The sequence below is a fragment of the Peromyscus maniculatus genome, chromosome 7 (genome assembly GCF_049852395.1).
Source record: "Peromyscus maniculatus bairdii isolate BWxNUB_F1_BW_parent chromosome 7, HU_Pman_BW_mat_3.1, whole genome shotgun sequence".
Lineage (NCBI taxonomy): Eukaryota > Metazoa > Chordata > Mammalia > Rodentia > Cricetidae > Peromyscus > Peromyscus maniculatus.
Window position 1 is genome coordinate 63,306,043 of NC_134858.1, and position 24,561 is coordinate 63,330,603.

At 42.8% G+C, this 24,561-nt stretch overlaps 1 protein-coding gene across 4 annotated transcripts in view; it reads right to left on the reverse strand.

Moving 5' to 3' along the window:
• Positions 1-22,300, reverse strand: part of Znf609 (zinc finger protein 609) — a 147,490-nt gene extending 125,190 nt beyond the window's left edge. For 3 of the 4 annotated variants that reach the window (XM_076576531.1, XM_076576529.1, XM_076576530.1), the window contains exon 1: positions 22,168-22,300. The gene's annotated coding sequence lies outside the window, so the exon portion shown is untranslated. Of the gene's footprint in view, positions 1-8,871; positions 9,087-22,167 lie in introns of those variants that run through there. The other variant, XM_042281148.2, reaches the window with a different exon arrangement.
• Between the last annotated feature and the right edge of the window lie 2,261 nt (positions 22,301-24,561).

Consider the following 24,561-nt stretch of genomic DNA (forward strand, 5'->3'; position numbering starts at 1 on the left):
TGGGTAGAGTGCAACTGTTGCAAGCAGCTGGGAATGAAGGCTCCAGCAGCTGAAAACAAGCACAAACCTCAGGCACAACAGGCTGGTTTTGCCTTGGGTCAACTGGAGTCAACCGGAAAACCCTGGTGCTTTCTGGCCCTTTGCTCTCCACTTTCCCACAGGTGCTTTGCTATTGAAGGCTGGAGAGGGGACTAGGGCAGTCATCCTAAATTAGAACACCCTCAGGTCTTAGCAGGTTTTCTCTTTCCCTCTCTAGGGTTTGACAGTTCTTTCCTGATTTGTCCCATTTTATACCTCATTTAGATACACATACATCCAGCCAACCAAGGCCCATCTGGCTCTATATAACAATGTGCAGGCGCTAGACACTCTTCTAATTGCTCTATCACTAGAGGCAGAAGAAAAGAAGGCTTCAGAGTCCATCTCTCAGCTGACTCCAGGTCTTCAGAGAAAGATGAGTGCCCAAGGCTGGTCAGAAACATATTTGTTGAAGACTTGCCTCCAGCAAGGGAATTTGCTTGAGTTCCCACTGCTCCAGCTACAAGAGACCCTGCACCTGCTCCCCCTAGAACAGTGTTTCTCAGCCTTCCTAACGCTGCGACCCTTTAATACAGTTCTTCATGTTGTGGTGACCCCAACCATGTAATTATTTTCGTTGCTACTTCTTAACTGTAACTTTGCTACTGTCATGAATCATAATGTAAATATCTGATATTCAGTATTATCTGATACTCGACCTTAGTGAAAGGATCATTTGACCGCTCCCCCCACCCAAGGGCCGACCCACAGGCTGAGAATGGTTAGAAGGAATCTGTTCCTGCTCAGCCTTCAAGACTTACTAGCTGTATGTGGTGGCACACACTTTTAAACCCAGCACTTGGAAGCGGAGGCAGGCAGATTTTTGAGTTAAAGGTCAGCTGGAGTCTGATCTACATAGAGAGTTCCAAGATAGCCTGAGCTTACATAGAGAGACCCTGTCTCAAAACAAAACAAAAGACCTGTTGTTCTGTCAGTGGCCTGTTTTCTGTTGACTGGATGAGAGGGGCTGCTCTTGGCCAGCGTTCTGAGAACCAACAGAGTTTTTGTGCTGTAACATGTGCTGACACTCTTGGCTAGCGCCTGAAGCCTGCCAGGGCACAGAGCTGCAACACTTGTGAGCTCACGAGGTTGGCATTCTGGTATCCTACTTTCCCTTTTGCATTTTTATTCCTGCATGGTAGATAAAGCTCCCCTGGTTTTCCTTTAGAAAGTCCGTCCACTCCATGCTTGGAAGAGTAAGATAAATAGGAGAAAAACCATCTCACAAGGTTCAATCTCCAGTGCTAAATAACAACAAAAATAACACAGCACATATACATACATACACACACACACACACACACACACACACACACAGTTTTTGTGGAAGATGTGAAGTGGGGACAGCAAAAAAAAAAAAAAGGTAGATATGGCTATAAAAGGATACTATGAGGGACCCTTATGTTGCGGTATTGGGTACACTACTACCTTCCACATGATAAAATGGCATGATACTAGTCAGGCATGGTGATAGCCACTTGTAATCCTACTATTTGAGAGGTAAAGGCCACCCTTGGCTACAGAGTGACTCTGAAACCAACCTGGACTACATGAGATGCCACTGTCTTAACAAAGAAAATAATGGGCCATCAAGATGGCTCAGCAGGTAAAGGTACTTGTTGCTAGGCCTGACAACCTAAAGTTCAATCCCTGGGACCACACAGTAGAAGAAGAGAAACAACTTCCACAAGGTGCATGACCCTTCCCCACCAATAACAAAAGTTTAAAGAAATGCATAGAACCAAGTAAACATACATATAAGTACACATAAATGGATGCAAGTAAACCTGAACAATGTCAGTATTACAGTATTGTACTATATATATATAGTTTGTAAGGTTCAGAGAGACAAATACCACATGTGCTCTCTCATCTACAGAACCTAACTGTTTTAGTATATACATTCACTTAGTTATTTAACTCACTGTGTAGTGTAAGCTGGCCTCAAACTGAAAGATCCACCAACCTCTATCTCTGAAATGTTTGAATTAAAGGTGTGTGTCACACCATGCATGGCCCTATGATTCTTTATATAAGTGTATTTACACTAGAGTGTAGGTAGAGGCCATAAAACTAGAAAGGGAAACACGAGGAAGGAAGAAAGGTTTTAAGAAAAGTGGCAGCAAGTGTAGCACATGCATACATATAAAAAGAAGAACGCTGAGGAGAAGTATAAAAGGTGGAGAGGTGGAAGGAGATGGGGTGGGCATCAACCAAAATGGAGTATGAATAAGAGTGGAAGTTTATGTCTTTAATTCCAACACTGGGGAGGCAGAGGTGGATCTCTTGAGTTCAAGGCCAGTCCAATCCACATACTGTTCCAGGCTAGCCAACACTATACTACACATGAGCCCCATCTCAAAAACCAGAAAGAGGAATGTGCATAAAAATGCCATAAAGAAACCTATTAGTTTGTATAAACAACAAATAAAGAAAACCTACGTTTTCTCGTTTTCTACTTTAAATAGTCAAAACCAGTAATAAACCCAGCACCTGGGAAATGGAGGCAGGATTAAGTGAGACCCTGTCTTTAAAAACCCGACCTGGAAATGGGCAAGATGGTTCAGTGGGTAAAATTGCTAGATATAACCTGAGTTTGATCCCCAGAACCCATGTTTAAAAGAGGGGGGGAAATGGGAGTAGTCTCTTCTGCTCCTTCCATCACATGAAGATATAACAAGAAAGGACCCTTTCTGAAGCAGAGTGAGCTCTCACCAGAAATGTTCTGTGTTTTGACCTCAGATGTCTTAATACTGGCCTGCTCATTTTGGTGGGAGCCAATAATTCTGGAGATCCGGGAGCCCACACCTTAACTCTGCAGGAGAGACTCTGCACTTGACTTTGCTCATTTAAAAATCTTAGTCAATGTCTCCTCATACCAGAGATCCTTTTCTGGCCTCCCTTGGTAGCAAAGCCACCTGGCTTGCTTTGTTCTCCTCCAGGTCTATTGGTTATGGCATAAGCTCTGCGTCACTGTCCTAACTTTTAGTTCAACAGAGCTGCTCCTAAGTAATAAAAAAGACATTATATATAGTAGGGCTTCAAGAGAGAGCTCTAAGACCACTAGCTGCTCTTGTAAAGGACCTTTATCGCCACTTCCAGAGGCTCTGATGCTATCTTCTGACTGCCACAGGTACCAGGCAGGCATGTGGTGCATAGACATCCATGCAAACAAAACATCCATGCATATAAAATAAAATAAACATAAAAATAAAAATCAAGCTGTTTGTGCAGGAGCCACCTTTCCTTAAGTGCAGCCACCACCCCTCATCAAAGAAGCCTCTCTTTTCAGCAAATGGAGACCATCACAGGAAACCACAACTGGACACAAGGCAGAGATCAACAGATCATGGGGAGCCCAGACCCAACGAACACATTTATACCACAGCTCAGAGAACTTTGCACAAGAGGGGGTATAAAGATTGTATGAGCCAGAATAACGGGATACCAACTGTGAAACAGTCTCTCCTAGAAATGGCTACATAAACAAGACTGGAACAATGGCAGTATCAACAGACGTGTTAGCTGGGTGGTGGTGGCACACACTTTTAGTCCCAGCACAGAGGAGGCAGAGGCAGGTGGATCTCTGTGAGTTTGAGGCCAGCCTGGTCTATAGAGTAAGTTCCAGGATATAGCCAGAGCTTTTACACAGAGAAACTCTGTCTCGAAAAAAGAAAAAGAAAAAAAAAAAAAAAAAAAGACATGTTGATGTGAAAAAAGGAGATTTTTGCAGGGGCTCATCCCTAGACAAAGAACTCAGACAACTAATGACTGCTGGGAGGAAAAGAGTTAGCCCTTGGTAGAGGTGAGCCTCCTCACTGGCTGTTCAATGCAGAGTGGTCAGCCTTGGAACCATATATAGAACAACAGAAACAGATTCAGCGGGGTGTGTGTGTGTGTGTGTGTGTGTGTGTGTGTGTGTGTGTGTGTGTGTGTGTGTTACATACACATACATATGTAACAATAATAATAAAAAAGGCTATCAAAGAGAATGTAGGGGAAATATGAAAGGAGTTGGAGGGAAGTTAACTGGGAGGGGCTGGAGGCAGGAAAGGAAAGGGAGAATGTGCTGTATCTATTTCAATTCGTTAAAATTTTAAAAAACACACACAAAAAAAAAAATAACACAATAACCTGGATGGAACAGTATGTACCTATAATCTCAGCACTCCTACACAGAGGGGCAGTAGAGACAGGAGAATCGGCTGGACACTCATGGGCCAGCTAGGCTAAAAGTAAATAGCCTAACAGTAGAAACAAGAGAGCATACCTCAACAAGATAGAAGACGAGACTGACTCCAGAATTCTTCTCTAACCTCTCCACACATGGGTTGTGGCACACATGCATCCTCATTCACACATTCTCTCTTCCTCTCACACAAGTTTCAAAAACCTATTTTTAAAATTTTCCAATTCTAGAGTTAACACATTTTAGTTACTTAGCATTCCTAAGAATAGCTATTTAAGTACAATAAATTTACTTCTGACTTGAAAGGGAATTCTGTATCAAATATAGGAAGGACACTAAGAACTGGTGATCAAACCTATAGGTTCATTCTATGGGCTGACAGGGCTTAATATTCTCTTGAAAAGCTGAGATGCTATGAATGCCGTGCAGTATAGACCGAGTGCTGTGTGAAAGCACCTGGGTTCAGCTCCCGGGATGGCAACATTTTAAAAACTGGCAATAAAAAGGACTTCAGATGTAGTTCAGTTGGAAGAGTTATTGTCTAGCACACACCATCCTGGGTTGAACCCCCAGCACCATATAAACCAAGTGTGGATATTCCAACACTAAGGAAGTTGAGGGAGGAGAACCAGTTCAGAGTCACTGTGGGACATATAGTAAGTTTGAGGCCAGTCAGAGGAATGTGAAACCCTGTCTCTGAATGAATGAATAAACAAATGCAAGCTCTGGGGTCTGGAATAGGCAAGCATAGTATCATAGCACACATGAAGTCCTAGTTTCAACGGTCAGCAAGATGAAGGAGAAAAAAATTTAAAAACTGCTAGGGGCTTGAGAAACTGCTCAGTAGTTAAAAACACTTGCTGCTCTTAGAGAGGACCCAATTCAATTCCCAGTACCCACATGGCAATTCACACATATCTTTAACTCTTGTTCCAGGGGATCCAATGCCCTCTTCTGACTTCCATGAGCACCGAGTACACAAGATGTGTGTGTGTATGTGTGTGTGTGTGTAGGCAAACACCCATACACATACAAATAAAATAAAAGTCTTTAACAACCCCCCCCACCCCCAGCATATTGATATTAAGTCTTCACATTCTTTGGCAACTAATCCTGCAAAGTATAAAATCTTTAAACCGCTCCCCCCCCCCAACGATGTTATTAAAATCTTCACATTCTTTGGCCACTAATTCTGCGAAGTATTTTCAACCAGAACAAGGCAGTGCCACATATTAAAAAAAAAAAAAGTCTTAATTTTATGTAGAGGGAAACTTTTTTTTATTTAGTTCTAATTCTGTTCCTAATGATGCCCAGCATTATTTCTCTGGCAGCACATTGACCCAATTTTTCTAAGAATCGCTCACCAGACTTTCCAGTTTCATTTGGGAGTTACCATTGTTAGCTAGAAATTACTCATCCTGAGAAAGTATTTGAGACTTTCTGCTTATTTTTTTATTCAATTCTTGCACATTGAGGTTCACCAATGTTTCATCTCACTCATATATATTCCTGAAATAAAATCTCAAAGGGCTTAAAGTTCTTGTCCATTTGGTGGTGAATTTCTATAATTTTACCATTAGGAAAGTGGAAGCAGGAAGATTAAAAACTCAAGGTCATGCTTCCCGGCTTGTTCCTCAGCTCACTATAGCCCACTTCCATTCTTGGGAACACATTTTCCTTCCTTAATAAGCTATCTCTATTTCTATTCCATGTTGAGCTTAAAAGGTAAGACCTTTTCTCTATCTCTCCTCATAGTGACTGCCAGGATTTTTACCTAATCTGTACTATTTTTCTTTTAAATGCCAATAAAATAGTCCTTGAGTTTAAAAAAAGAGTTCAAGGTCACCTCAGGCTACACAGTGAGTTTCTATTAGCATGAACTACACAAGACCCTGTCTCATTAAATAAAGAAAGAAAGAGAAGAGAGAGAGAGAGAGATGGCTCAGCAGTTAGAAATGCTTGCTATGTAAGCATGGTCCCATATACTCCTGTAACTCAAGTACTGAGTGACACAGAGACAGAATAGAATTGCTTGGCCTAAGCCGGGCGGTGGTGGCGCACGCCTTTAATCCCAGCACTCGGGAGGCAGAGACAGGTGGATCTTTGTGAGTTCGAGGCCAGCCTGGGCTACCAAGTGAGTTCCAGGAAAGGCGCAAAGCTACACAGAGAAACCCTGTCTCGAAAAAAACAAAAAAAAAAAACAAAAAAAAAAAAAAAGAATTGCTTGGCCTCACTGGCTGCCAGTCTAGGTGAAAAACTCTTGCTAGAGTCCAGGTTCACAGAGAGACCCTTCGCTAAAGGAATAAGATAGAATGCTTGTGCACACACCTGCATGTATATCAACCACCTCCCCCAAAGCTTTATGTCACAGAAGAATCATAATATTGAGCTTTTATGTGTATGTATGTGTACAAATGTGCTTGAAGATGCAAATGTCTTCCTCTATTATTCTCTACTGCACACTGAAACAGGGATCTACCTATCTTCACACACACCTACTACAGTACTGAGGTTACAGATGTGTGCTACTGGCCAGTTTTTACATAGGTGTTGAGTATCTGAACTATGGTCTTTATGTTTACATGACAAGCATTTTACCAACTGAACCAGATCTTCAGACCCTTAATATTTCTTTCTTTCTTTTCCTTTTTTTCCCCTCCCCAAGACAGGATTTCTCTGTGTAGCTCTGGCTGTCCTGGAACTCACTATGTTGATCAGGCTAGCCTTGAACTTCAGATCCGCATGCCTCTGCCTACCAAGTGCTGGGATTAAAAGCATACGCAACCACAGCCCAGCTTTCAGACCCTTAATATTTCACTTATGAAAAACATTTATTGCCAGGCAGTGGTGGCGCACGCCTTTAATTCCAGCACTCGGGAGGCAGAGGCAGACGGATCTCTGTGAGCTCAAGACCATCCTGATCTACAGAGCGAGTTCCACGACAGGCTCCAAAGAAACCCTGTTTAGAGAAAAAAAAAAAAAAAAAATGAGAAAAATATTTATTAGGCTGGCAGGATGGCTCAGTAGATAAAAATCCTGAGCCAATCCCTGGAACATACATACAAGTAGAAAGAAAAAACTAACTTCACAAAGCTGTCCTCTGACCACATGTACGTCACAGAACTAGAGCTCCCCCCCCCACAAATACAAATGAAAACAATTAAAAACATAAAAGTATTTATTCAAATGTTAAACAAGATCAGTGCCATTACTTAAAAGCTTCTGTACAGAATTTATGGTCATCAAGATGATGTTTGGAGGTAACATCTTAAAAAGCAGCAGCCACTGTACCATTGTTCCCATGGTATATAGGGAAAAATAAAACCTAAAAAACAGACTGGCAAGATGGTTCAAGAGGTATAGATGCTTGTTGCCAAGCCTAACAACCTGAGTTTGATCCCTAGGACACACATGATAAGAAGAGAACCAACTCCCACAAACTGTTCTCTGACTGTCATGGATGTACCGTGGCATGACCATGCATATGAATGTATGCATGGATTCTTGTAATAATCAAGGAAAAGCACAGATAACATCTATTACTACTTATTCTAGCAGCTCTCCTTGTGTAGGCATGTGCATGTTGAGGTTAGGTGACAGTTTATGGGAACCAGGTCTCTCCTTCCACCATGTGTTTTTTAGAGCTTGAACTCAGGTTGTCAGATATGGCAAAGCAAGTGCCTTTGCTTCCTCAAGCCAAGTCATCTGCTCTTTTTTGTTTTTTGTTTGTTTTTGAGACAGGGTCTTGCTTTATATAACCCATGTGTTGATCAGGACAGCTTGACCTACAAAGCAAGTGCCAGGACAGCCAGGACTATACAGAAAAACTGTCTCAAAAAAAAAAAAAAAAAAAAAAAACCCAAAATAAAGAAATCTTTACCTTCAATTATTCAAAAGGAAATGTCAAATTTGTTTTTTGCTTTTGCTTAATATCTAGATTGCACCCAATTGTTTTTTTTTTTTTTTTTTCTGTGATTTTTCAAGACTCCCTTTCTCTCCCCACAGCCTCTAAGACTATCAAATAATTCTCTGGGTTTTTCTTTTTGTTTTTTCCGTTTGGTTTTTTGAAACAGGGTTTCTCTGTATAGTCCTGGCTGTTCTGGTACATGCTCTACACCAGGCTGGTCTTGAACTCAGGGATCTAACTGCCTCTGCCTCCTGAGTGCTGGGATTAAAGGTGTCTTTACCCTGTGAGCCATTGCATTAGTTTTTAATGCAGGGTCTCACTGTGTAATTCAGGCTGGCCTAGAACTCACGAGGGAGCCAAAAGCTAGCCAAAGCTGACCTCCAATTCATGGTCCTCCTGCCTCCACCTCCCAAATGCTATGATTAAAAAACTAGCCAGGTGGTGGTGGCAATCACCTTTAATCCCAGCACTCGAGAGGCAGAGCCAGCCTGGATCTCAGAGCCAGCCTGGTCTATAGAGTGAGATCTAGGACAGGCACCAAAACTACACAAAGAAACTCTATCTCCAAAAAATGAAAACAAAACAAAAAAGATTAAAAAACTAACTCAAATTTGCTGAAGCCTCACTAGGAAGAAGGAAGGTCATATTTTTGGCCTTTTCCCCTTAAGAAGGAAGAAAATTCAGAGGCCTTACTTACCCACAACTCCAGACACCCAAGGCCTACTCAGCAGCTGAGCAAATCCCATTTTCAGGGAACTGCTCTTACTCCTGGTGTCTTCCAGACACAACTGTGTGCAACTGTCACTGTGATTAACTTCCAGGAATGCCAGGCAGCAGAAAAGATTTAACAAGTAGCTACTTCCCCTCAGTCAGCTGGAGTCTTGAACAACTGCAGATACTGCCTCTTTCTCTCTGCTGGGCAGAAAGGCAGCTATCAATCTGAGGAGTCTATAACCATCCAGGAACACACCAGCATCAACCAATCTTATTAAAAGCTGCTAACCTCCTACTTTACCCATCTAACCCTTCTACATTTCCAGCCTCCTTTACCCTGTTCCATTTCCCTTACATCATTTCTCAACCTTTTAATACTATATAATTACTTACTATGCTTATTCTTATCTCCTTTTAGAAGATACAATCTGCTGGGCCTGGTGCCTCAAGCCTGTAATTCCAGCACTGCAGAAGGCAAGGCAGGAGGAATGCTTCAAAGCCAGCCTGGACTACAGAGCAAAACATCTTCACTCACAAAGGTAAAGTCCATTGGTGGCTGGTTTTTGTCTTGGTCTACTTTATTCACTGACAGATCTTAGGAAGCTACAACAAGATTTCACATATAACAGGAATTCAATGGAATGAAACAAACAAAACCCTAAAAAGGTCAACAAGATCCAGAGTACCCAATACTATTCTCTAGCAGAACCAGACTAGTTCCTGTGAGTGGCCCACCTTGCACACACTCCTCCAAGTTAGGATACATGGAGTGGGCAATGTTATAGGCCGTAAGGTAACAAAGCCTGCCCTTGAATCAGAAGGGTTTCTTAAGCCATTCACAGTCTGTCTTGTTCCTAGTTTATTCAATTTGGCATAAAATGCGTTGAATGGAATTTGTTTTAGTACAAAAGGAGTTTGAAAAAAAACAACACATGAAGTTTCTTTTTTTCAAAGTCTAAGTCTAATTCAATTCAGAAAACATTAATTATGCATAGTTATATTCAAAGCACTGGGCTAAGAATTATGGGGACAAAAGAACAGAGGAGACATTGCTGTCTTACAGAACTTGGAATGAGGCAGGAAGAAAAAAACATCCACAAATAATTATCATTTAAGGCAGCATATGATAAAGTACTCTAATAGAGATCTTAGCCACCCGCCCCCCCCAAAAAATCCTAGAGACATAGAGAAAAATGAAATCAGTTCTGGAGATAGAATGAGAAGTAATGTGGGTGAAAAAAAAAAAGGCTTCAGAAAAGAGACTAAGAACTGTACTAGTTTGAAGGAAGGGATAGACTGGGATGTGAATGCCTTAGAAGCAGAGAAGGGTATTCCAACAGAAAAGAAAAAAGAAACAGACTGAAAAAATACAGGGTAAGTCATTGGGATGGCTATAAAAAGATATGGGTAGACTGAAACATGAATTAAAGCCGAGGAAGGCCATGTTTGATCAAGACAAACTCTGAAATAAGCCTAGAAGCCAGCAAGATGGCTTAGTGGGTAGAGGGCACTTGCCCCACAGCCTGGCAAACTGGGTTCAATCCTCAGAACCTAGGTAAAGAAGAGAACTGACTCCACAAAACTGTCCTCTGACCTCAACATGTACACAATGGTACCTACGCACACATAAATTAACCCCCCCCCACACACAATAATTTAAAATTACTACACACACATGCACAATAATTTAAAACAATTTATTTATTTTGGTTTTTTGAGACAGTTTCTCTGTATAGCTCTGGCTGTCCTAGAACTCACTATGTAGACCAAGCTGGCCTCAAACTCAGAGATCCCACCTGCCTCTGCCTCCCAAGTGCTGGGATTAAAGGTGTGAGACACCATGGCCTGGCAAATAGTTTTATATTTTGGTTTATGCCAGTGGGTTATTTTTTTTAAGGAAAAAAAATGTGCCAAATTATAATATGCTAGGCTGGACATAGTGGTGCAGACCTTTAATCCCAGCACTCAGGAAGTTGAGGCAAGCAAATCCTTTTGAGTTTGATCAAAGAATCCCAGGCCAGCCAAGGATACATAGTGGCACTGTCTCAAAAGAATAAAAAGAAAAAAGAAAAAAAAAAGTATGAAAAGAAGAGGCTGGAAGGCTGAAGCAATGGCTCAGTGGTTAAGAGCACAGGATGTGTTTGATTCCCAGCACCCACATGGCGACTCACAACCATCTGTAACTCTAGTTGCAGGGGATCTGATGCCTCTTCTCACCTGTGGGCATCAGGCATGCAGGTAGTGCTCAGACATACATGCAAGCAAAACATTCATACATATAAAATAAAAATACTTAAAACTGAAAGAAATAAAACAGCCTCCCCAAAATCCATGGTGGGTTTCTGTGTTTCTTATTCTAGAACAAAATGATTTTCTTTTAGAGCATTTCGATTCATAATTATATATTCATTAGTTGCCTATCTCCCCCACTAGACTATAGGTCTCAATAGGTCAGGGAAGGGACCATGCCTGTCCTAGCACACGAAGTACTCAAGAAATAAAAATATATAGCAGCACCATGTAGTACAGAACATAGAAAGAACATTGCCATGAGATTACTGCACAAATGTACAGAAGATGAAAACCTGAGCTAGGTCAGATAAGAAAAAAAAGTGAGGTAAAGGGGGCTGGAGAGATAGCTCAGTAGTAAAGAGCACTAGATATTCTTCTAGAGGATCTGGGTCGGATTCCCTATACCCTGTTAACTCCAGTCCCAGGGGATTTAATCCCCCAACCATCTCCATGGGCATGAGCACCCAGTACACATTAAAATAAAAAAGTGAAGTAAATGGAAAACAGACAATTCGTGAGTGATGAGATGAGTTGGGATGTCTGAGTTACAGCAATTGGAAGAACAGTAACAAAAGATACAAGTTTCCGAAATTCTGAACTGCAAGTACTTATTACAGCAGAAGCCAAGTAGGAAAATAGTTTTTTCCTATATATCTAGATTTATGAACCTCATTAGATCTCACAATTTTGTTTCTCTTCTATTACAGTTTATTTCTGATACCATTCTTTAAGACTCTGCTCTAGAAACAAATCTTGTTCTAGAATAAGGTTAAGTATTTGACCAAAGCATCACACCAAACTTCAGGATCTGTAACTGAAGTTTACATGGTTTACTCATTAATGTCCAGTTCACTTCATGTGACGGAATTTCCCCAATCAGATACAAAATGCCACCTAGAAACGTTGCTAGGAATAGTGCTGACAACATACCAAAAACCTGTAAGCTGTATTTTTAACAGAGGAAAGCAAATACCACTGCCTTCCTCTACAAATATTAACCTACAGCCTAAGAAAAGACAGGCAACAGCATGCAATGTGGTACCAGCACCCAATGCACCCTAACTACAGGGATCTGGAGTCCATGCTGTGGTCTGATTAGGGTGTGTGGTACCTACTACCTGGCCATTCTCTCTGCTCCACATGACAATTAAAACAACCAACTATCTATCTATAGGTACTAGAGAGATGGCTCAGCAGACAAAGGTACTTGCTGCCAAGCCTGACAGACTGAGTCCCCCTCCCCCATACCAATATGGTGGAAGGAGAGAGAGAACCCATTCCTGTAGGTTGTCCTCTGACCTCCATATGCCTGCCATGACATAAGCACCCACAAAATGAATACATAAATAAAAGTAATTAAAAATCTTTAAAGGGGAGAGGGACTGGAGAGACAGCTCAATGGTTAGAAACACACTCTGCTCTTGCAGAGGAGTTTGATTCTCAGGACTCAAGTCAGACAGTTCACAACCACCTGTAACTCCAGATCCAATGCCTCTGTTCTCCACACACTTACACACAGACCCACACCCGTACACATATTCACAAATAAAATATTTTTAAACTATAAAAAGAAAATAAAAACCTATCTATAAAACTAATTATAAAATTCTATGCTGGGACATTACTGTAAGTTCAGTACTCAGAAGGCAGATTATCAAAAGTTTAAGACCAGCCTGGTCTAAATATCAAGTTTTAGGCTAGACAGAGCTACAAAGTGAACCCTTGTCTCAAAACAACAAAAGAAACAAATAAAAATATAAAATATTTTAAATCACACATTTAAATGAAACACTTCCCAAATAACCATTAGCTTGCCTGAAAATCAGTCACATGCTACAGATGGCTGCAGATAGAGCAATGCACTATCATGACTCTACTGAATCGAAAACAAACAACAGTTCTGTCCACCAAGTATTCCTCTTCCAGACCAATCAGGTTAAGGACAAATTTAAAATAGTGAGTGCTACTTCCAACACGCAAAGATACCATAACCACCATGTGCTTTCCCCCTAACAACAAAAGATTAAAAGACCATCATCTTCATAATATTTAACAAACAGCAAAATAAAACAACAAAAACAGCTGCTATTGTAAGTTCCAAATCTAAGGATTATTTAGAAAATGCTGCTAAAATCCTAATTTGGGGAAATAACTTGGTTATGCAATTTTATTCCCTTTCATTATTTGAGGGCTCAAGATATAGCTCAGTGGGAAGCAAGCACAAGACCCTGGGCTGGAGCCCCAAGCAACTAAACAAAACAAAAAAACCCACATCATCTCATTTTCTAAACAAAATATCGTGAGTAATTCATATTCAGTCACAAGAAGTTACCTCAAAGTAGGTTTTCACTAACTGTCTCGACAGAAAAATGCCCAACTAGACTCCACATCCAAGTCCATTAAGCACAAAGATTTCATATGCAAAATATCAGGTAGCATCCTGAAGTCACTTCTTGCTGATACCAGGCAAGCCCTTCCAGATAGGATTTCCCTTCCTCAAAGTAAATACTGTCCTTTTTCTGCACCCTGTCTCTTACTCCCATGTCTTAAAAAAGATGTAAGTGAACCTCGTGTGGTGGCACATGCCTTTAATCCCAACACTTGGAAGGCAGGCAGATAGATCTGAGTTCACAGCCAGCTTGGTCTATATATTGAGTTCCAGGACAGCCAGAGCTACATGGCAGAAACCCTGTCTCAAAAAGAAAAGATAAAAAGATATAAGTGGCAAAATGGTGAGCCTGCAGAATGAAAGTACACTACCCTTCCAAAAAATGGTTTAATGGAGTTGGAGAGATGGCTCAGCCATTAAGAGCATTTACTGCTCTTCCAAAAGACCCAGGTTCAATTCCCATAAAGAAGCTCACAACTGTCTGTAAGTCCAGCTCCAGGGTTCTAATACCCTCACACAAACATACATGCAGGCAAAACACCAATGCACATAAAATAAAAATAAATAAGTCATTTAAAATACATACATAAACATTTTTTAAAACAGCTTAAATAAAAAGTATAACCTGGCCAGGCGGTGGTGGCACACGCTTTTAATCCCAGCACTAGGTGGGGCAGAGCCAGGCAGATCTTAAATTCAAGGCCAGCCTGGTCTACAGAGGGAGATCCAGGACAGGCACCAAAACTACACAGAGAAACCCTGTCTTTAAAAAAAAAAAGAAAAAGTATAGCCTTCTAGACATAGCAAACAGGAGTTAAGAGCTAGAACTAAACATATATGCATTAGCACTCCTGAACAATAACTACTTTTGACACAGCCATAAAAAACTACTCACAGAAACCATTTCTGATGCTAGAAATCTTACAGCCAAAAGGAACCATAACAATCTCGTCCAATGTGTTCACTTTACAGATAAGAAAAGTGAAAACAAAAAAGTGACTTCCTGGGCAGTTGTGGCACAGAACTTTAATCCCAGTACTCGGGAGGCAGAGACAGGCAGATCTCTGTGAGTTCTAGGACAGCCTGGTCTACAGAGTAAATTCTAAGACAGCCTTTCACAGAGAAACCCTGTCTTGAAAAACAAAACAAGAAAGAAAAAAAAAGTGACTTCCACAAGGTCACACAACCAAGAGGCAAAGCAATAATTAGAACCCAGATATTATGACTCCCAATTGTGGGTTTTTCCCCCTCTATGCTTTGAAAACTGACACTAGTAAAATAAACAAATATAGCGCGCGTATGTGTGTGCGTGTGCGTGCGCGTGCGTGTGCGTGTGCGTGTGCGTGTGTGTGTGTGTGTGTGTGTGTATGTGTAAAATCAGCTCAGACAGTATCTTAAATGTAAATAAGCTAAACAAAAACAAAACGTGGCCCGGTAGGATGGCTTGGCAGGTAAAGGTACTTGCCAAAAGCCTAACAAAACCTGAGTTCAGTCACCTTGAGCCACACTGGGGAAGGACAGAACTGACTCTTCCAAGTTCACTTGTGCACTGTGGTAGACACCACACACCCCTCTCAATAAACTGCTAAAATTAAATAATAAATAAATAAATGTAATTTTTAAGTCAATAAAAAGGACTTTAAAAACTATAAACAGGGGCTGAAGAGAAGGTTTGTCGTTTAAAGCACTTGCTGCTCTTGCCGAGGAGCAAGGTTCAGTTCTCATGACCCACATGGTGGTTCACAACAACCCATAACTAGTTCCAATGTCCTCTGCTGACCTTTTGAGGGTAATGGATACACACATGGTATACATTACATATATACAAATGCTCATACACATAAAATAAACCTAACAAAAGTATTTAAATAAGAATAAAATTTGTCTGGAGCTAAGTAGTACAATACCTGCACTATACATACTATCCTGGGTTGGATTCCAAGCACAGCCAAATCAACTAACAAAATTCATCACTATAAGGGAGACAAAACTGGGCTTGGTGGATCAAGTCTGTAATTTCAACACCTAAGAGACTGAGGCAGGGAGTACACAGTGATTTTGAGGCTAGCCTGAAATACTCTGTGAGGCTCCATCTTAAAGGGGGGGGGGGAGACAGGGGCTAGAGAGATGCCTCATTGGCTAAGAACATGGGTTGCTCTTCTAGAACAAAGGGCTCTTCCAGAACAAAGGTTCCATTCCCAGCACCCACATGGAGGCTAACAACTGTCTATAACTGCAGTACCATGGAAACTGACACCCTCTTCTAGATTCCCTGGGCACTAGGCATGGATGTGGTACACATACATACATGCAGGCAAAACACCCATACACACAAATAATAAAAATGGACAAAACAAAATTGTTAGAACAGAAGTAGCCCCTAAATCTAACAAAAAGAGACATTTATTTATACTGAATAGGAATTAAAGGATACAAACCTGGCACATATTTTCAGTTACTTTATTAATTACTCCATGTCAGAATGTATGTTCTATGTGTCCATCAAATGTGCCCCCTCCTTAAGAGGGGGCCACAGCGAGAATGATACTACTAGAAAGCTGCTGTGGATATAGCTCAGAAATAGGTTAATTACCTAGCATAGAGGACCTTGGTTCAAGCCTCAGTATTGCAAATATATAAGTAATAAGTAAGTATTTGACATTGATGCACTAAAAGGCTGAAAAGTGAGTGGCCTTTCTGACATGGATAACTACAAAAGGAAATCATAAATAAGGCCAACAGTCAAGAACAACTGAAGCTGAAAGACTATTTTGAAATCAAACAAGAATAAAATGGCCAGACACTAATATCACAGAGCATAATAAGGCAGTTTCAGAACTTGCCTAGCATCAGGCAGCTCTCACCTGCGAGAAAAAAGTAGAAAAAGTATCACACAGCAACTGGAGAAAAACCCAAGGTTTGCCCTGAGTCCTGGACTAGCTATGACCTAATGAGGCTTTGCCATTTGTTTCTAGGACTCTGATCCAAGAGCAAACAGCCAGGGAATCATGAAAACGCAGCCCTTCTGGATCTAGATGTGTCTCACTCACTGATCTGGCTGCTCACAAGACTGCAATTCAACTACTTACTGCTGCTAGAGCAAGGGAGTTGGGGAGGAAGACATGAGGTGAGAGGGAAGGGGGTGGAGGAGCTGGGCTGTGACTGTACTAGGGCAGTCATTAGTGTTTCCACACGGCTGGAGAAGTCTTCAGGAAAGAAGAGGGATGAGTGATGAGCGAGGAAGAACAGCACAAGGAATCAAAGTACTGGGAATGAGAGGAGAGGACATGGTGCTTTATCAACAATTCACACAAACCCCATGGCAGTGTTTGCTTCTCCAAGTCCACAACCTGAATGCAATCCCCAAATCCCACAGGATGGAAGGAGAGAAGGTTCTCTGTCTCTCTGTCTCTCTCTCTCTCTGAGAAAGACATCTGGACTTTAAAACACTTAATAGTCTATTTCCTTTCAATTAACTATTGACCAATACTGTGAATTCTACTGGGCAAACCCACTCCTGGGTATGTGTGCATGACAGAAGGCCCATGTCGCTTGTGACCTAACAAGGAAATTATTACAAAATACATGTCAAGTTACTTGTTCATAATTTTAGTCTGGCACCAAGGGTGGTGGTGTATGCCTGTAATCCCAGTCTCTGGGAGGCTGAAGAAACTCTTGAGGAAACAAGAGGATCACGAGTTCATGGCCACCCCATGTTACATATCAAGACACTGTCTCAAAATGAGATGAGAGAGCAAACAGTTTCAATGAACATGGAAAAGGAAAATCATATTAACGGAAGGTGGTGATAACAATCTAAAGGAAATTTTCAGAAATTCTCAAAATATAAGTATTATTCCAAGTCATAGGAAATGCAATAGTTGCTTTTATTTTATTTTTAAAGAAAATATTTAATAGAAATAGTTCTTTAACATCGTTTGGTCCTCTGGTGATAATCTGGTTTTAACAAGTGATGTTAGGAAGATCAGGAAAAAAGTTATTATAAAGGTACTGGGGGGGGGGGCGGAATCCCTAAAAATTAAAGAAGGCAAATGGAAGAAATGCAAACTTCATGGAGGAAGTGACATTCGTAAAATAAAAGCATGCAAATGTCTTTGGTAAGGAGCTTCAGGCGGACCTAGCACAGCAAAGTCGATTGCATCCTTTGCATAACACCAGCTGGGGATCCTCCCAGTAGGCTGAAGCTTTTCATCACCAAGAAAGCGAAGAGTTTTCTGTTTCCCATTTCCTTCTAATAAACAAGTCCTAGAAGCACTGAATTACCACTATTTCCTTCCCTTTCATGGGGCATAAAGCCAGAACTTCCCGAAGTACAATGGGGCCGTGTAGGGCAGAAAAGAATCTCTTTTCTCTATTCCATTACCATCTCACTCACAAATCAACAATAGGCATTAAGAAACGGGAAACAAAGTGCAATTTCACACATGTGAGCGGAGCCTAAACCACACAGGACTGAGTATTTTCTTGTCACTGTGGCATGTGATTCTTCAGCCACCTGCTCAATAATCCCTCTTCAGCTGCACAGCTGCTGCCGATGCCACATGCCTTGCTAGGCAGGTGCTTTGGTGAATTACCTGTTCTCTAGTGAAAAGAGTCCTTCACTGACACTTAGTGGACCCAGAACCTGCCAATCAGCATCACCTGTCTTCATTTTGCCTGTCACAACCAACTTTTATCAGAGAGGTAATATGAAGATATTATATAACACACTGTGGTTTTTGTATTCCGTTTATTTTTTCATTGTTGTTCTTTTATTTTTAAAAAGGAAAATGTTTTTAAAAAATAAAGTAGTCCACTATAAAGCATGTCTATATAAAAATAATAATAATAAAATAGTCAACAGAATTAAGCTACTGAAAAGAAAACTTGCCACATAACCAAAGGCTACCTTATTTCAGTGTGGCTTCATGTGCCTGGCATTAGTCCCATCCATGCTGATTTTCCACAATGAAAATAAGAATTGCTTAGCTGCCTTTGGAGCAGTAGACGTACTAAGATATTTGACAAAGAAGTCAAGAAGGGGAGCAGAGTGGCCAACTACTGGAGAACAAATATTCCTGTGAGTAGGCGTCCTCCATGCCCAAGCTCAGGCACAAGTCTAAGAGTCAAGTCATTAAGGAGTGGCACTTCCACCTCACAGAGCAATCAGTAACCCCCTCAACAAAGTATCCTGTTCCAGGCATTTAGTTGCTCTATGCTAACTGCAACATACTACCCGGAGCCAAAATTATATTTCCATAACCACACACAAGCACCAATGTGTCCAGCTATCTAGACCTCTCACAAGGATATATTTCCTACCAAGAGGCTGCAGGGGAAGAATTCAGAGTGACCTCTGAAAGACAGTCATTCAAAATGCTGTCTAAAGAGATGGTCACACTCAAAAGATTCATGTAAGATTCCTGGTTGTGGCTGGGCAGTGGTGGCACATGCCTTTAATCCCAGCACTAGGGAGGCAGAGCCAGGCGGATCTCTGTGAGTTTGAAGCCAGCCTCGGCTACCAAGTGAGTTCCAGAAAAGGCACAAAGCTACACAGAGAAACCCTGTCTCGAAAAACCAAAAAAAAAAAAAAAAAAAAAGATTCCTGGTTGCAGGAGTCCAATTCTGAAACTACTAAATCTAATCAAGGCAAATTTAATGTGAGGCTCTCTCTGCCTTCACCTGCACCCAACACCACCCAGGAAAGCAACGCCAACAGCCCAAGAAGAAAACCCCTGAATTCAGTTTAACTGGACAGACTAAGAAGCCAAGGACATACAGTTGAAAATAGCCTAAGACAACAGGTAAGGCTTAAAGACGGTTCTACCACCAAAAATATTAAGTGGACCTAGGAGGTGGTGGCACACACTTTTGATCCCAGCACTCCAGAAGTAGAGGTAGGTGGATCTCTGAGTTCAAGGCCAGCCAGGGCTACACAGAAAAACCTTGTCTCAAAAAAACAAAAACAAAACAAAAATTAAGAGGAGCCAGGAGGTGGTAGTGCACACCTTTAATTCCAGCACTCCGGAGGCAGAGGTAGGCAAATCTCTTGAGTTGGAGGCTAACCTGATTTACAGAAAGAGTTCCAGGACAATCAGGGCTACACAGAAAAACACTGTCTTTAACCCCTCCCCCCACCCCCACCGACAGAAAAATAGTAATAAATAAATAAAGTGTCAAAACAACCTGTTCTTTCCTATCAAAGTCCCAACATCTAAGTGGCAGGCCATCATTATTAAAGAGATGAGATGAGGGAGGGAGGGAGGGAGAGAGGGAGCAAAGTTAGCACTTACTGTCTTTGAAAGACCTTTACCAAAACCAAAGGCTAAAGTCCCTATTCAAGATCAACTATGGACAACAGTTGGGCAGCTATTGTGTACACTGCATACTGAATATAATCCCTTTACAATTAATCTTATTGCTAATCTTTTAAAAGTTTTCTTTAAGGTCTTGCATGAAAACTTATTTTCTAATATTGACATGTATCAAATATTGATATGTATGTATGTATATATATGCACTATAATTGTCATGTGTCTGTGTGTGTGTGATATATATACACACACATACACAACTGTACCAGAACACTGCTTGGAGATTTTCATGACACAGTTAAGAATATGATTCTTCCGGGGAAGTTTCTTCCCACTGTTCGCTAATGCCCCTAGATCCAAATGACATTTTTAACAGTCCCTCTCTGTGGTAAATTTCTCTCCACAACACAATACCTGATCCATCTTCTTTCATTAAGAATTGAATTATAAAGGGAAAGTTTTGTTTTCAAAGTTTGTCTTAGGCAAACTGGGTGGCCTTTTTGTTATGTAATTATCGACCAGGAAGTCACCATTTAAAAAGGTATTTGGATGCAGGGCATAGGTGCATGAGTGTAATAAGGAGGCTGAGGCAGAAGGATTTTGAGTTAGAGGCCAGCCTGGCCAACTAATGAGTCCCTATAGGGGGCTGGGGGGCGCTTGTCCTTGACTTCCAATCTTACTCTTACACTGATCTTTAGTGGTTTTCCTAAGGGAACAAACAAAAATCACTGCATGAGTGTCCCATTTCTATACAGAAACATTTAAATACGGTGTTTTATGTAAGTATAGAACTCTTGCAGTCTTCTTCCTCAAAGGTCTGCCACAAAGCATGAGGGTGGCCTATCCCAGATGCTATTCCTCCACAACTTAGTTACAGGCTAACCAAAGAGGCAGGCACAACATGGCTGGCATCCTCTATTCTTTTGAAAAATGTGTGCCAGTGAGCTCTGCATTGTTCCTCACTCAAAAAAGAAGAGCCTTTCTGTCTGGCCTCCTCCAATGGCAAGCCCCAGTCTGGAAAAGGAAGAAAATGGCACTGAGGAGCCTGGGAGATGGAGCATATCCAAAGCTCTCAGACAAGACTTGAACCTATGACCTTCACTGTGTACACAATAGGCGGGTGAGAGGGACCGGTTTATCTCTGCTGCAACAGTTCTCAGCCCTGGGGTAGCACTCCCGATAAAATGACAAGACTATTGTGTGGCAGAACAGTCCATCTCCTCACAGCAGCCTAAACCAGCACTCCCTCCCCCAAGACAAAGCAGCAGGGGTGAAATTAACTCAAGGCTGCAGAGCAAAGCCTAATACAGAAAAGAGAGGCCTGTGGGGGCTTAGGGACTCTCCCCAACCCCTGGGGCTCTGGACACATGGCCGCAAACAGGCCTTCTCCCCCATCTCTCCCACTCTCATCTAGGTGGGAAGCGGTTTCTGAGAGAATTTAATCATCTGTGATTTGTTCAGAAATATTCCCCCTGAAGGGCTCTGCTCTCTCCACCCTGTGTGAGCCTAATTCCTAGAAGCTGAAATGACTGTTTGCCGCTGCCTGTTTCACAAACACACATTAATTGGTCAGATGTGTCTCCTCCTCCTCAACCCCGGAGGGAGGAAGGAGAATCTGAGCAAAGCACCGAGATGATCCAGCCGTAATTACACATAAAGGGAAAAAGAGGGCAGCGTGGGTTTTCCAAACAGGACAGGGTCTCAAACCCTCCCGGGGGTACAGGGATAGCAGTTTAAAGTCCAGGCCCGGAGATCCCTCCATCTTGAAGAAAAGGACAGGAGTAAATGTGACCTAAGCCTGGGAAGGGGCACACACCCACAACCTACGGACTGCACGCTCCCAGCCACCTTGCTCTCTTTCCCGGGCCGCGCACACGTCCTGCTTTTCATCCCTCCGCTCCCCACGCTCCCCTGAGTCCCCCGACGAGCCCGGTCGCCCCGGGGGCCCCCCTCAGCAGAGCCGCAGAAAACTCTCTGGCCTGGTGGCCCTAGCACCTGGCCAGAGCAGAGGCTACCCCGGGCACCGTCACCGTCAGCCCCGAACCGCCCCGGCCACGCTTTGAACTTCACCCCGGGCCCCCTCCCCCACCCACGCAACGACCCCGCTTCCCCCCGCACACACCTCCTCGCTCCGCCCCGGCCCCCCCCAACCCCCCACTTCCTCCGCCCGGCGCCGCTGCCCCGGCGCCCTCCGCGCCCCTCGGCGCCGGGCCTTCCTCAGCGTCGCCTCCCTCCCTCCCTCCCTCCCTCCCAGCCCCGGCTCCACACAAAGCTTAGGACTCACCGCGCGGCCGGTCCCGGGAGCCGCCACCTCCGCCCGCCCGGGGCCCCGGGCCGCAGAGCCGCCACTGCTACGCGTCCCGGGCCGCCATCCGGGCCGCGGCCCCTCCCCCTCCCCGGCTCTCCGCCCCTCCCCGCGCCGCTCCGCCCCGCCTGGCCGGGACCGCTGTGTCCGGGGCCGCGGGTCCCTCAGCCGCCGCCGCCGCCGCCGCCACCTCCGCCGCCGCCGCCGCCGCCGCCGCCGCGATCCGGGACAACCAGAGCAGCCCGGAAGACCCGGACACTGGATTCTCGTGCTCTGGGATCCGGATTCCGTGCGCTGTGGAGTCTGGAGCTGGCGAGTACGCGAGGAAACCCGGAACCTGGATGCAGGAGCCAAGTCCTGGGTCTCTAAATGCGCGGTTGCTGCGAGTCCTGAGGCCAGAATGTTGGAAAACCCGGCGGGCGGGTTGAAACTAAGACAAACTCAGAAGCCCAGTCTCCACAGCTTGAACCCAAAGCTCTGTCCTGGTGAGAGAACTCGCGCTGGATCAGACTTCCCACTGAGAAGTCTCTGGAGAAGCGTTAGCCCTTAAATACAGATGTCCTTCAACCGTGGAAAGAGGAAAGACCACGGGGTCTGATCATGAATACCCATAAAGACATGTACACAGCTCTTGATGGTTTCATCCATTTTGCGGCTTAGTTCGGCAAACTCTATTTTAATTAAAATTGTATGAGGGGGGAACGTGTCGTGGCGCACGTATGCAGGTCAGCGGACAATTTGCGGGAGTCGATTATTTCCTTCCACTGTTTGGTTTCCAGGGATCAAACTTAGGTCGCTAGACTTGGCAGCACGCACCTTTAGCCACTGAGCCATCTCAATGGCCCGCAGATTTTTTTATCCATTGTTGTCAGGTTGTTTTTTTTTTTTTTCTTTTTACTACCATTTGTTTTCCTCTACATAATACCCATTTTTAAATCTTTCTGTGTCCCTTTCCATCTCACCATCCAGTATCAGTAAATCTTACGGCTTTTTATCTTGAGTCCTTTTCTACCCTCCAACCCACCATTCTATCTCTATCTATTGTGACTTTATCTGTTATCCATCTTAGATTGCCCATCCCACCATCTCCTACACAGTAGACTCTGTCCTTGAGCAACTGAGCCCTCCTACCAGTTGCTTACGAAATAGTCTTCATAACCTAAAATTTCCACCTCATAGCATAGCAAACCAAACTGTCTTCATTCTCAAGAAGCCCGACTTAGACTCCATCATGTCCTTCCTGTGCCCTTGACGACTTCATTCAGCTGTGCAGCTATGGCTCCTTATTCTCTTATTCTAAGGCACCCTTCAATAGTGCCATTCAAAATAGCATGTGACTTAGAGATGGAGTGGGTCATAAAGTCCCTTTACTCTCCATCTCTGTCTTCACAAAAAGGAGAGGAGGGTGGGAGGGGCTGGCAGCTTAAAGACAAACGCTAAGCCTGTCCAGTCTAGGAAGAAGTAATTCCCTTTTGGTCCGTCAGTATTCACATTGTTTTTGGGCAGTGCAAGGACAGAACTGACTCAGGGTGACAGAAGAATTTCCAATCTACACTCTATGATATTATGAATGAGGGTTTACTTACCAGAGAGAAAAAGCAGTTCTGTAATTTGATTAAGTGTTAAATATTGAACTAGACTAAAACTGGGGGGGGGGCAGTTCTACTTAGCTTTTAGTCAGAGCAAGCTCTCAAATCTGAAAGTTACTGAAAAAATTTGAAAGGATCTGATGTACCAAACAGTAAGGGAATCTTAAGTTTTGACTTCTTGTGTCTGCAAAGCAAATATTGGCAAAACGTGTCCCATAGAACAAGTCAGATTCGCCACCACCTGTTTTGGTAAATCCTGTGAGCTAAAAATTAGTTTTTATATTTTTAAATAGTTAAGTAATAAACAAAAGAAGATATTTTTAAATAGCTAAGTAATAAACAAAAGAAGATATTTTACAATACAAAAATTATATTTATCTGGGTGTGGTGGTTCAAACTCCAGCACTTGGGAGCTTGAAGCTGAAGACCTAAAATTCAAGAGTAGCCTGGGGTTGAACTGGGCTACACAGAGACTGTCTTTAAAAAAAGTGTCTCCAAACAAAAAATTATGAAATGACTATACTGGTTGTAGGCAGCCAAGCTTACTTAGTCACATCATCTGTGGATGTATTTGCAGTACAACAGCAGAGCTGACTGGTTTATAAAGCTAAGCCACTTGCTAGCTGACCCTTTACAGAATGACTTTGCTAACCCTGCCCCCTGCTGTTCGGTTCTAGTCGCCTGTACTTAAGTAAGGTACAGTGTACTTAAGTCAGGTACAGTGACTGAAGAACTGAATTTCTGCTTCAAATTTAATTCAAATTTAAACATCCCATGGCCAGTG